We start from the raw sequence: 13998 nt of genomic DNA, 5'->3' as shown, positions 1-13998 counted from the left end.
GCAGTTAATTGGTATATAAGGTCAATAGCGCTAGAACGAGCGTTTTAATATTTAAATTTATAAATATAAAATATAACGATCCGCACGCTCGGAGTGTTGAAACAAAAACAAACAAAAGAATCGAGTAAAAAAATCATCGGCTACCTGCAGCGCTTTTACACGTGTACGTATACAATTATACACTTATATACAGCATGTACACCCGTATGTACACATTTCTTTTTTTTTGTCGATGGTTTTTGGTGAGGAACGACATTCGTATGTATACATATCGCATACATATGTATGTATGTCCCGACACTCATCTTGTCCACGTTCATTGCTATGCACGGAAGCTGCTGCCGTTGATAATGACGGCGATGACGACGACGACGATATTATCCGGTGAAATTGGAATTGGGTGTTTTTTAATTGCTGTGTGACTCATGTGTATGTATGCGAAATACATATATGTGTATTATATGGCGTATAACTGTGTGCGTATACCTTATGTAATAACCTAACCTAACAGGACCGCCTGCAATTGAATAAAGCCTCCCAAGATGGCAAAGAAGAAGGAGAAAAAAAAGAAAATCGTACATTACATCGAGAGCTGGTATTCAAAAGATAGGAACGATGAAATTTTTGTTTCTTAGTAGTTTACATCGAATGTGGTCGAAATAAATAGAAACAAATCGTCTATATAGCGACAAGAGTCATCGTGAATCGTTCGAAGGGATGAAAGTGAAATAAGATTTCTCAGATCGTCGCAACTCTCGTGGAATACGCACTCCAGTTTCTTCATCTTATAATTGAGAAAAGTAAACATTACCGTATCTTATCTGTGTCCAAAATGGGTGGCTACTGACGATGAGTCCTACTCTCTTCTATGACCCATACAAACTGTATATTATGTGCAAGTTAAGAAACCATGAAAACCGCGAGGATACGACAGCTGTCCAATTTTACGGTCTACGTAGCTCCTCGTTTGTTTCTTTTTTATTTTCCCCGTACCATCACGGTCCTCGTGTTGCGAGGGTGAAAGAAAAGATCCTTTGGCGCACAGGTACGTAACACGTATACGTACGTATTATACACATGTAGTAGAGGTGCGCGGGGCGAAACGTAGACTCAACAACAGGTGCTGCGTGCCGCTGCAGCGCACGTTCTTCTCCAGTCCTTCGAGTTTCACATCGACCGATACCTACACGGTGCGATCTATGGCCCGTGGACACCGCTGCGCGCCGGTCAACGAGAAATAAATAGTTATAGTCCAGTCGAATTAGATGTGACACCTGAAGTGGTCGCGTAGAGTATTGGTGATTGTTTTTTAGGTGGATTAGACCCTCTACCATGACATCCCGAAGTTTGCCTAACAAACTAGGTCCGGATTCGTTTTTTTTTAAATCGTCAAAACTTAAATAAAAACGCGGATTTTGAGACAAGCCTTTTTTCCTATGGACTTTTTGGGGAAAAAGTTTCAACAAAAGTTGTTCGCCTTATTGTTTTGTAATTTTTAAGATTTTTTGCAACCCTTTATCTTTATTAGTTAACTTGCAATAAACAAAACAAGAAAAAAAAAAAAATTTGCATTTGTCCGAGTAGAATTCTTTCAATAATTGACTCACGACTTTGTCATTCAGAGAGTTTGACTTGATCGATTTTGTGTCTGATCCGACTGGACTATTACGAGTAGAACCATCGAAGAGTAGCGTCGAGTGTCTCAAAATTCATGCAATTGCCGAATGCACTGGAGAATCCGCGAGTTTTTAAATGCCATGGAGGAAAAAAGCGAACCCACAAGAAGTCGCGATGAAGTTTTTCATTCACCATATTTTAATTATACACCCTAATTAGGAAGGAGTTGACGTTGGAATTCGATAATTGTTCGAAATAAAAAAGGAAGAAATAAAAATTAGAATCGTAAATTTTTGAACTCGTTCGTAGTTCGTCGTCGTTACGACTAGCGCGAAGGAAAAAGCCTTGACTACTTCCTGGTCTTATGTTTGAGGAAAAAAAATTTTTGCCAGTCTGCATTAATGAGCAAAATTCCGAATGAATTATCGGACAGCAAAGAAGACGGGTTGTCATTCTGAAAACTCAAACCAATAAAAAAACCGAAAGAAGGAATCAGAGAGAAATTTCGAAAACGAAGGAAAAAAATTACGGCATAGTTTTAACCATCGGTAAAGAAAAAATAACGTACATTATTCATTTCTTTATTTTTTAACTGTAAATAATAATTATCGCGAAATTTTATTCATTTTCACGTAGGCGCTGTTCAAACACATTGTGAATGAATTAATTTTATTTACAATATTAATTTTTTTTTTTCCTTTCGTTATAAATTATACGTCAGCTCACGGCTGCCTTGGGGGACGCATCTACGTCACATTTTATTGCATATAATTCGCGCGAAGGAAAGAAGAAAAAAAGAACAAAAAAGGAAGAAAAGAAACGAAAGCGATTCTACGGATCGGTATTTCGTTATATTTATCTTTTTCGTTTTTCTCTTTTCTCTCGTGCGGATTACGTTTACTTATAGATTTTCGTCCTTCCTCGCACTGTTGATGAAAAGAAATGAAGAGATGAAAAAAAGAAAGAAACAAAATTCGAAGTATGTATTAGAGAACATAATTTATAAATTTGAATAAATAGTTTCACATTTTTTTACTTTCCGATTGCGTAAGAAAATCAGCATTTCTAGGCTCTCTTTTGCCAGATGCTGTGTAGGTATATTTATAATACAAGTATATACGGATATACGTATACCGACTTTCATAATTGGATATTTCAGTTATACCATAGCTGAATAGCTATAGATATTGTATATTATATAAGTGATATACTGTTATAATAAAATAATTGCAACAATTTGCCCACTCGCTAAAAAAAAAATTCAATTATTGCATTACAATACGTGTATTATAATCATTGTTAACTGCGGCATAATTTTCCAGGGATATAATTTGAAAAAAAAAAAAAAACAGAAACCATGAAATCTTACGTTACATGAAAATCAGACAAACATAATATTATAATCCTATAATTGTTAGATGTATTAGAGATGTCTAACCTCCTTGACGTACGTAAATAAATATCGATTCAATTTTTATTTTGAATGTGTTGCGGTTTTATTTTTTAATATTTGTAATAATTTTTCTTCGCTTTTTTTTTCTCACATTTTTTTACATAATAGTCTTGTCGCATAATACCTGACACGAGAAGTGAAAGTAAGCATGATATGACCGACTCATTGTCTCCGCGGACACGTCATCGATTTTTCTCTTCGTTCCCTCTTTTCTTTTTAGTTTATTTTTTTTTTTTTTTCAATTCATTAAGAATACATATTATAGCTTCAATTATATTGTAATTTATATCTCTGAGAGAAAAGAGAAGAAAAGAACAGAGAAAAAAAATTCATGAATTTCAATTATTAAATACAGCGGAAAAAAAATTACCGTTATTGTTTTCGTTAGGTTTAGATATGGTCCAATACATCTAGGACGTGAAATTTCAACTTTTTACTTTAACATTTCAATATTTTATACAAGGTGAATTTTACCTTTTGAAATTTTTTTTTCCTTTTTTCTTGTCTTCTTTCTTCGGTACGACAATTTATTGCATCGATAGCGAAAAAAATTCTGCTCTACTTTTTCCCTAAAAATATCGTTTGGTAAAATTTGGTTTGATTCTTTTTTTAGCTCTTTGCTTTCACCTCGTGTGGGAATTCCTTGACACGTGTCTGCGGTATTTATCTGTACTACACTATAGCGCGTTCATTGGTATACTTTATACATATATATATATATATACCTATTCCAAAAATCCGCACATGTACCTATCTCGACACCAACAATAAGTGCACCACTTCGTGGCGGTAACGTTTCGACGAATTCCCTCGCCCGCAGTGATCATGCGTCGTTGCAAGGTAGAGTGAGAAACGAGGATGAATAATTTGACTTCACATATAGCGTAGATGTGAGGTACATGTATATCATATACACACACGTAGCGTAGGTTCATGTACAAAGGGAAATGAAAAGAAAAAAATGAAAAATTTCGGTGCAGCTGCAGCGCATCAGGAATTCATTCAAACTACCGTACTCCAGAACGCATTTATTTTCCGAATAAAGTTTTCTTCCGAATTCGTTCGGTTGTAATATAATGTCGTACAATGTACATAGGTATACATGTGTATAGAGCGTGTACGTACATGAGAGAAGGTATATGCCTATGGTATAAAAATTGTAAAACTGCAGTTACGTCTTACAAAGAAGAAAATAATGAGAAGAAGAACTCACTTGAAATTCTGATGTGCAGAATGCCGCTGTATATGTGTATACATATACATACCTTCGCAGGCAAGTGTGTACGTGTGTGCGTACATACATGTTCTCTCTCTCTCTGTGTATGTGTACGTGCCTTTGCACTTTAACTTTTAACAACCGGCAGTTAAAACTTTTATAGTTTTTACTTCATATTGTATATACATCTTAATACATGTATACGTGTGTATATAGGAATATATATTATACATTATACGTACGTGAATACATACCCGTGTATATTGGATATTTGCTTCCTGAAACGGTTTTGAATTGCTCGAAATTTTTTGTCGTTCAAAGTCTCGTGAATCGACGTGCACTTTTTAATATTCCCCAACTGGATGCACGAACGTGTTCCACCCGTTCTTTCAATATGATTTTTTTTTCAAGTAAGTTTTTTTTTTCAAAACTAATTAATAACCTCATAATTCATTTGGAAATCGAAGTAGAAAAAATGTCGGACAACAATATCAGGATTTGAAAGTGGAACGGGGGGAAAATTTTTATTTTCAATCCTTTCTGTTTTTCGACGTTATATTAATTATTTTCGAAGGGCATCGAGAGGAATCTCGTGTGAGTAATCAAGACGAGGGAAGGAGAGGAGAGGAGAGAAGAGAAAAGGTAAGTAAAAAAAGCAAGGAAAAGAAAGAGAAAAAGAATCGGTGAGAGAAGGTTGAATATAATGTACCACGTAGCGTTGTTCGTCACTCGTCATATCTCACGGGTTCTTTAGTTTATCGCTCAACAAACACTAATAACTCAATTTGTCACGATAACGATGTTTAACGTAATTCATCATCCGGCTTGATAAGTCTGAATTAGATGTAACGGAGGTCGTTGCCGTTAACGTTGTAAAGTTAACGTTCAACGTTCTTTATGTACGTATGGAAATAAGCGTACGTGACACACATTCACAATTTTCATTACACGTATACTCTTTTCTTTTTCAAAATTGTGTTCATGTCGCACACACGCGCGATTAATTTCACAACGAAGTTGTCGAAAATTTTAATAACGGGACGCAATTTTCGATGAAGGGAAAGGAGATAAACAACGGTCAGACTTCGTCGAAGGATAATCCTCTTCCTTTTAATAATGATACTGTAAAGAAATTGGGAAAACGATTGCTCCTTCTGCTATATACCGATGTGTATACACATACAGCGCGTTTTGTTATTTTCATTTATTCATAATTTTCTTTTTATTTCCTTTATTTGTTACAACGTTTCTTCCCCGGTTTTTTTTTCTTTTTGTCTCATTCTTATTTCTTGTGTAATAACGGAATTATAATGACTCTCGAGTAAATATACGAAAGAGAAGTAATGTAATTATACGTGTATTGTAATATGAGTCTCGTACCTATATACATAAACTGCTGATGGGTTTAGTGTATTTATACACAGGTATATACACGTGTACATATGTACATGCATACACACAACTTCTAAACTATACGTATAACGGAGATGTGTACTCGAATACGTTTAAAAAAAAAGTTGGACCGGCCAAAGGCCGTAATTACGGTTTCAAACATGGCCGCCCTATTTTCCGCGAAATTTAATAACACTTGATCAAACGGTCTTACGTTTATAATGTGTACTTTCAACAGATTCGCTCAATTTTTGGATTTCTGTACCATACTTACTCGGGTGGCTGTGTATAAATAATAATACCAAGTACCGCATTCCCGTCATTCTTGTTATAATAATTATAATAATTAAGGGCAACGCGATAAGACTCTCATATAACCTTCTGTAGGAATGAGATTGCGCGGATTCAAACTTATCAGTGTATGAGAATTTATTTTATCAAAATCTATACGTATCCACCTAACGAATAAAACGAGTTTTAACTTGCAGCTGACATCGCTCAGAGATTTATGTTTAATTTCTATCGTAATTGAAACTGCACCGCTCCTGCGTACCGTGCGGAATAATTCCACAAAGGCACATCAATCCGAGTGGTGGTTCCTTATCGCGCAACTTGTATTCAAACACCGTTATTTCATCTACGTATCGTACATCGTACGTATATATCTACATACGATAATTATAAAATTTCAACTCCTCCCCCGTCAGGCGTGAAAACTGACGAGAGAATAGGGAAGCAAATTTTATGCGAAGAACATAGGCGCGCGTCATCGAATAGAAAGAGAGGAATAGAAATACCTAAGTTTCCGATGCGCGATTTCATCGTCGATAAATTATCGCACCTCTCCATTCGGGGATCTGGACGCGATACGATTTTACGTTATGTACACATCACATTCATCAACGGTTTGAAAAGCTCCTCTAATTCCATTTGGGATCCCGTGCACATGGTGCGAAAGGGAATATCGCCTCCTTCGATTCGTAGCACCCGCGGCTAATACGTTTATACATCGGACGTGTAATGGCCGTCAATGAAAAACAAAAGATCAACGGCATACGCGACGTACCGATTTTTAGGTAAATTTGATCGCTCACCAAAGTTGACTGGATTACAGAAACGAATACCGCTGCGTAAATTATCATCCGTTTCGCGATAATTTTTCGTTACTCTAATAACGTGAATAGAAACGTTAATGCCGGGGATACACTTTGTTCGTTGCTTTTGAAATTGGGTATCCTCAAGGGTTGTAAACACGGATTTGAGTCGCCGATGCAGCCCTCCGTGCCCTTGATAGGCACCATGGTTGAAGTAGGCGATGTTAATTGCTGGTACAAGAGGCCTATATTATATTCCCTCCAAAGTCCCCGAAGGGCTAAAGGCTTAGAAACGTCCGGCAATAAACGAGAACTTCACCGTAGTTCCCGCTTGTAATAACCACCACCGAAATCTCCCTCTCCACCCTTGATCGTATTGTACGCAAAGTTTGAGTAACGATAAAATTCATTACACATGTACGTTATTACATTGTAAATAAATACACATAACTACATCTACAATACGGAATAGTTTTCCTCGTACCACGTGTATTTAAATATTTGTTTTAATGTGTGGTAAGGAAATGGTAAATAATCTTAATTAGCATCAGCGTGTGTTGGCCCTGAAATCTAAATCTTAATTATGCGAGTCGAACGATAAAACGAAGCAAGAGAACGGACTTATGTGTTTATAATATAAAGTGGCTGCCAGCTGCTCGAATGGCGTTAATTTACACTAGATTTTACCGGTACACACCGAAGGATATTTCAATAAAAGTAGTTTATACTCACATTCGATTTCTCCTCTAGCCAACGATAATGATTATTTTAATAATGATAATCATAGTCTTTACTTCTCATCTAATTCGAATTTATTACACATGATATTAAATACGGCTGTAGACACAATCTTACTATTCATTACACCGACCTCGTCGTCGTGTTTTACAATACATAAAAAATTTGGTATTTCAAGTACGTGTATACGTATTTAACACATATGCTCGTGTGTGTGTGTGTGTGTGTGTGTGAAGAAAATCGTTACAGTCTGTATTCAAATAACAGGGTTTCTCAAGCGACTTATTGTCAGGATATAAAAATCCATGTTCCCGTGATTTGTTTAGTTTTTTTTTTTTTTTGGTCTTCACCGTGTTCAAATATTTCATAATTAGGGAGATGAGAATCTCTGTTAGAAACATATGGTGCATTCACTGGTGTACGCGTGGTATACCGCTAACAGTACCTCGCACACGGACATCGTCACACCTAACAAGATATACAATATAAATACCGTTAATCAGATTTCTGAAAAATATTTAACAACCTTCGCAGATAAGGATTTCTCTTATTCCAACATTTATTACTACTCGCGTACGTTTACACCGAAAGCTATATGCGGCTAATGAAAAAATACGTACATATAGCTATGGGCATTTTATTTGTTCGTCAGACCTATGGAAGAATGCAGAAGAGTATGAATTGTCATGACGTGTCATCGTATGTCCCTAAACGTCATCGCATCATCGACGGAAGCCCTGCGGTATCGAACTATCAGGCACAACGAACCCTTCGTCACTCGCTGTAAATTTATGAAACTATTTTTCAATTTACAATAGTCTGCCGAGTAAGAAACTCCGAAACACACGTATGTATGTAGCGTATAAATGCAGAGCCTCCTATATCTGGGGCAACAGATGTACCCCAAGTTATTTACACAATCTTCAAGTATTTGAAAAATAAACGGTAATTTCGACGACGGATAAATAAACACGCCATATTTGATGTTCTTATTTGAAAAAGGAAAGTAAAAATGAAAAAAGAAGAAGCTCATAAAACATCCTGGGCCAACCCCCTCCCTTTTTTCTCTACTTATTCGCCCTCCCCACTCAGTTGTTCTTTATTCCCCTTTCCCAGTTCCCTTTTTCCTCAAATTACGTTCCGCCACGCGGCGTGCCGTCGTATCCCTACCTTTTCATCCCTCCTTTATGTTTCCTCTCTTTTTATTTTATTCTCTTCCACGTTGCAACGAACGACGTCGTCGTCGTTCAATTCCCTCCCTCGAAACACTCCGTACCCCCCCCCCCCCCCCCCCCCACTGTACGAGGCGACGCGACGCTCCGACGTCGGTTTCCCCCTCCATCGTTCCCTTTCCAGAAGGCGTCATCCCCACCACTTGGAATCCACTGCTAACGCTACCTTTCAGTCATTCCGGTGCTGACCACGAGACGCCCGACGTCTCATCCGTGCGCGTTTTTAGTTATCAACTATTTTCGGCGCACCGCGACACGCCGCCGACATCACCGCCCGTGTATTTCCGTCACTCGGGGTAAATGGACTTTGTTTACCGGGCTATGAGCGACGGCGATAACTAAACCGTGAAACGTGTTCAATTGATATGTGATTGTTGTTATTTTTTTCAAATTTTATTTCAGTTCCGTATGCAACGTGGACCGCCCGTGGGGTCATTCATTTCTCTGTAGACAGCGGAGATCGCGGTCGATTGTGATAATAATAATAATAATAATAATAATTATTATCGAATAATTCCGTTGTGACTGCTAGAGTATTATCGTACGAATGAGAGTGATTTCATACGATTGATTGATTGATTGATCGTTCGTTCAATTGTCAAGTGTAACAAGTGGGGTGATCAATGGAAGAAGCGAGATATTTGAGCAAAGCGAATAGAAGGGATTAATTATCGTTCCTGTGATTTTAATATGAACCTGTAAAACTGGATTTCTATTCGCTAACCTGTCTCGCAGTGCCGGTGAGTGAAATATAACCTAATTCCCCAGTTGGTCGTTACACGCGAGTACGTTACACGCAATTGTTTCTGATCTGCGGCTACGCCGAAGAACGTTGCGGATGTTCTCTCCGTTTCGTTCCTCGCTTTCCTTCCGAGCGCGTCTTGTACGTCGAATATTCTTTTCATAACTTCGCGTCGTCCTCGTGGCTCGAAAATTTCCCAAGCCTTCTGAACGGTGGCGCCATCCATCGCTCCTCAGATTCACGTCGCGCACGAGGTTCTTGCCGCGTTGCAAGAAATTTGTTTTGAGAGATGCGTCAATTTTCAATTTTTGTTTTTCATTTCGCTACGGCTCGATGAGGGCAACAGAAAAATTAGCCAAACATTTTCGGTTGTCGTCGCCGTTTTAAAATTGACCGAAGAAATAACAATTTGTCGGAACTGAAATTACACGGAGTGTAAAAAATGAATTCGAACGAGTCTGTGTTTTTTTTTTTTTTTTCTTTCTGTTTTCAGAGCTGAACTCTGTTTATTTTGAATTTATCTCGCCCAAGAGTTGGCTTCAATGTGCTTTTGCTGCGCCGAAATTTTGAGGTAGAGGGTATTTGAGAATACAATAGAGAACGGTCTGTTAGTATTTTTCGACTTCTAAAAAGCAGGTATAAAACATCTGTTCGAAGTTCGGCTACCGCCTTTCCAAGTTCCTTAAATTTATATACCTCTTCTAATTGTAAAACTGAAACTTCTGAAGTCTTCTTTCCGTCGAATCGTGCCGACGCGCTCCAAAAACTTTAGCGCAAAGTTTCGGTTAAATTTCATACCGCGTGCGTCGGACGAACGAAAATACGAAAAACGACCGAAAAAGAAAACAAAAACATTCGTTTCCATTGCCGAAATTTTGAAATTTCACGAACAGACGAATATTTTCACTTTTTAGATCAATCGATCGAGACAGACTCGATCCTCTCCTCTCCCCCGTCGATAATTATTATTATCATCGCCACGCCATTCATAATTTATTTCATTTACTCACTAACCTTTTCTTTTTTTTTTTATCTCGTCACTTTCCTTCACGCTCGGCAGGGTGCGAGGGGGGGGCTTACGCAATTTTAAAAGCGCGCAACGATAGCCGGTGGCAGGTTATGGTAACGGTATGAGGCAGTAACATGAATCGATTGGAAGAACCAAGCGGACGTGTGTATCGTGACACGCAAACACCAATTTAGTTTTAAACGAAGGCTTGTTTCGGGCTCTTCTCGTCAACGGTTCGAATGATCAAGTTACATGGAATGTTGACCATTGCTACAAATTGACCGACCAATAATACGCGTACATACACAAACATTTGTATCATTCTTCCTCTCTTTCGCTTTTTTTCTTTATTTTCCTTAATTCCCATCGTTTGGAGCAGCTGTACTGAAAATTTCCGCGACGATTGTTTTTTTTTTTTTTTTCCTTCATTTCTCTAAGATTACATCCGTAACATGACTAAGCACGCGCAACATTTTGCACACGGTGTCATTTACAATTATTAAGGGCGTGTAATCGTTTATTGAATATCCACAGATACGGTACAAATTGTCATTTTATTTATTCAAATCTAGGAGGGATAACGAAAGTTTAATTTATGGAAATAAAATATCACGGTCTATTCTCAGTAACGTCGGTACAGTAATAATGGGGGGGGGGGAAAGAATGATGAAAAAAATTGAAATTATGATTACGGCCGTGTGTTCGGGTCATTATAATAATTTGCTCGAATTTTCTCACAGTAATGTCATATAATTATTCAATTAATTCACAATGAACGTACATGAGAAGGGTAGATATGTGTAGGTTCTTATGTACCGTGTCTCTTTTATGTTATGTGGGTTAATTGCATGCGCATCATCAATGTGGATTACGACTACAACTTTGTATGGATGTTGCGCGTTGTGCAGTAAAACGCGATATATGAAGATTAGAATAATTTAAAAAAGAAACAACCTTTCCCTCGCTCTCGCCCTTCTACCCTTCTCTTTTTCTTTTCTTCCTTTATTATTTCACTACCTGATTCTCCTCCGCTTTATATCGCGTGCAATACATATGTATACGTGTGCACGGACACAGCTAGCTCGGAGCATTCAAGTTTTAATGTAATGCGCGCGGTGTTGCAAGTAGAAGGGGAGAACGGGAAGTTAACAAAGCACTTTGAATGTAAATTTACATCGACAAAACTTAGTAACCAATTCTTCTTCTCAGGTACTCGCGATAATTACAAAAACTTTGCCAGAGAAAACGATCTACGAGTTGAAACAACAATTGATGACTTCTCTAAATTAACATCGTCGTTCATTGTGCATTTAGATTCTTCTTGCCTCGTTATTTCTCAATCGTTCTCTTCTTTTCTTGTTCATTAATTTTTTCAATATTTTCCTACTACACTTCGTATATTCTTCCCGATACCGATTCTCCCCTTGCTTCTTCTTTTCGCCGTTGATGGCAACTTGAAAAAAATATGTATGCCGATTCTTTTCGTAATGCGGTTCACAAAATATCGTAAGAGTATATATCTCATTCTCCTCTGTACTCTGATGAGTTATTTTACCATTTTAATTGCGCTGCAATTAACTTGGCTTTGATTCGCAAACTGAAGGGGAGAAAAAGGCGACTGAAAAACGTATAATCAAGACTCTCCTTCCTTTTTAACGGGGGAGAGAAAAGAAACCAATGTCAAAGGTAGACTCGTGAGACGAAAGACAAAAATTTAGAGACGCCGTTTGTACGCACTTGCGTGGCAAATTAGGTCTAATGTTTTTCTATATTCGGGTCGTTGCAACAAAAACAAGAACAGAAGCAGAAGCGGTAGCGGAGCTGAATTGCGAAAGTGAGAAAGGAAATTGGAAGATTAGGGCCTACAGTTTGTTTGTTATACGTAACCCCAACTATAACAACGTTTCAATAACACCGCGGCGATGTTTGTAGCTATGAAAAATTATAGCGGCAACAACCTAAATTAAACCTTCTACCAAGTTTTCAATTTATTTCTGTTGACATATTTTCAGGCATATAAAAGGAAAAAAAATTTGTAACGAACGCATTCTGCTACCTACATGCTCAGCATGATTCGTGATAATGGTGATATATCAACGATGACGATGATTATCCACGGTTTGACGCCCACAGATCAACGAACCGAGTGTTGCACGTGCAATCTGTGTTAATTTGTTCAAAATTCATTGATCCTTTTTTTGTTTTTCGTGGTGTACCGTTCAAACATTAGTCAGTAGAATGAAAAAGAGGAATTGTTGGCTACCTAGTTTTTTCACGCATTTATTAATAGAACGGTGGGTATACTGCAGGTATTCAATTTTACGATTATAATCAGAACACATTTGATTCGGTTGGAATCGAAAGAAATCTGGCCTCACTGTTTTAACCAGGGAGCATCGACCGTGGTCATCGCCTCGGGTGCGGTTTTATTTCCCTTTTTTCTTCTCTTATTTTTCTTTCTCCTCCTCCGAATTACCGTAATATTTCGCCCACCCACGTTCTACGGACTAACCGAGGCAGAGATTTTCAAACCTGAACTTTCCGTTTCAATTATCATCGTCATCGTAATCGTCCATCTTATGAGAACGATAGCAATACCGTGCCAAGGTCTTTCTGTACATGCGACAGAAAAAAAAAAAAAAAACGAAAAATTGAGGTTTCTCTTGAGAGTTATTAATTCTTACCACTTTTTCGTTCGTCTGTGATGCGTGTATCGGGTGCGTCGCAAGTATAGGGGACTATAAAAGGAATGGCGAATGCCGGTGATAACTCACAACCGCTTTTCCTTCGGTGGCTGTAAATTATCGTTTTTTTTGTCTTCTCTTTTCGTGTTTTGTTTTGTGAAAAAATTTAGTGAGGGGCTCAGGTGTCCCTGAGTATAACATATCCGGTACGTGACTTTCTCCTTTTAAATGAATGGCGAGCGAAAAAAACAAAACGAAAAACTAGATGCAACTCGCTGCAGTACACGGTATCTATATTTAGAACACACCACCGACGTATCTACCGATAATATCCCCGCCTATATTATGCATGTTGTTTCATTTTAGTTTCTATTTACGTAAATTTGAAACCAACAAACCGCGAAGAGCAACTTCATAATTGCGTAGCATTCATACGAATGTACTTTTCATACGTCTTCATTTATATAAAATCTCTGTTTATTCATAGAGATATACATTATCATACATTGTTGTATATCTATGTTTGTTATTGGTATCATCGCTATTATCATTATCGTCATCAACGTATCAAATCACCAAACACACTGTAATCTTATCTCTACAAACATACGTATATGTATATTTATGATCGTTACCATCTTCATGAGCATCAGTCATGATTAAATTCTCATTGTTTAAAAATATTCCATTGTCTGTCTGCGTTTATCTTGATTATTAAATCATTTAGTTTTTATTTAGTGACTGGTATTTCTTTTTTCATGGAAATTTCACCTTGTCTTAGAATTTCGTGATTAAATTATTCATCGTCGTCATTGCTCTTG

At 37.5% G+C, this 13998-nt stretch overlaps 1 protein-coding gene across 5 annotated transcripts in view; it reads left to right on the top strand.

Moving 5' to 3' along the window:
* LOC105690951 (TOX high mobility group box family member 3-like) overlaps nucleotides 1–13998 on the top strand; it is a 117678-nt gene that overhangs the window by 63279 nt on the left and 40401 nt on the right. Inside the window, exons 1-2 of one of the 5 annotated variants that reach the window (XM_048653243.1) lie at nucleotides 8917–9038; nucleotides 9145–9482. The exons of 3 other annotated variants lie outside the window; for them this stretch is intronic. The gene's annotated coding sequence lies outside the window, so the exon portion shown is untranslated. Of the gene's footprint in view, nucleotides 1–8911; nucleotides 9483–13998 lie in introns of those variants that run through there. One more of the 5 variants, XM_048653240.1, reaches the window with a different exon arrangement.

The sequence above is a fragment of the Athalia rosae genome, chromosome 1 (genome assembly GCF_917208135.1).
Source record: "Athalia rosae chromosome 1, iyAthRosa1.1, whole genome shotgun sequence".
NCBI lineage: Eukaryota > Metazoa > Arthropoda > Insecta > Hymenoptera > Athaliidae > Athalia > Athalia rosae.
Note: the sequence above shows the minus strand (reverse complement) of the source record. Positions and strands in the feature narration are given on the sequence as shown.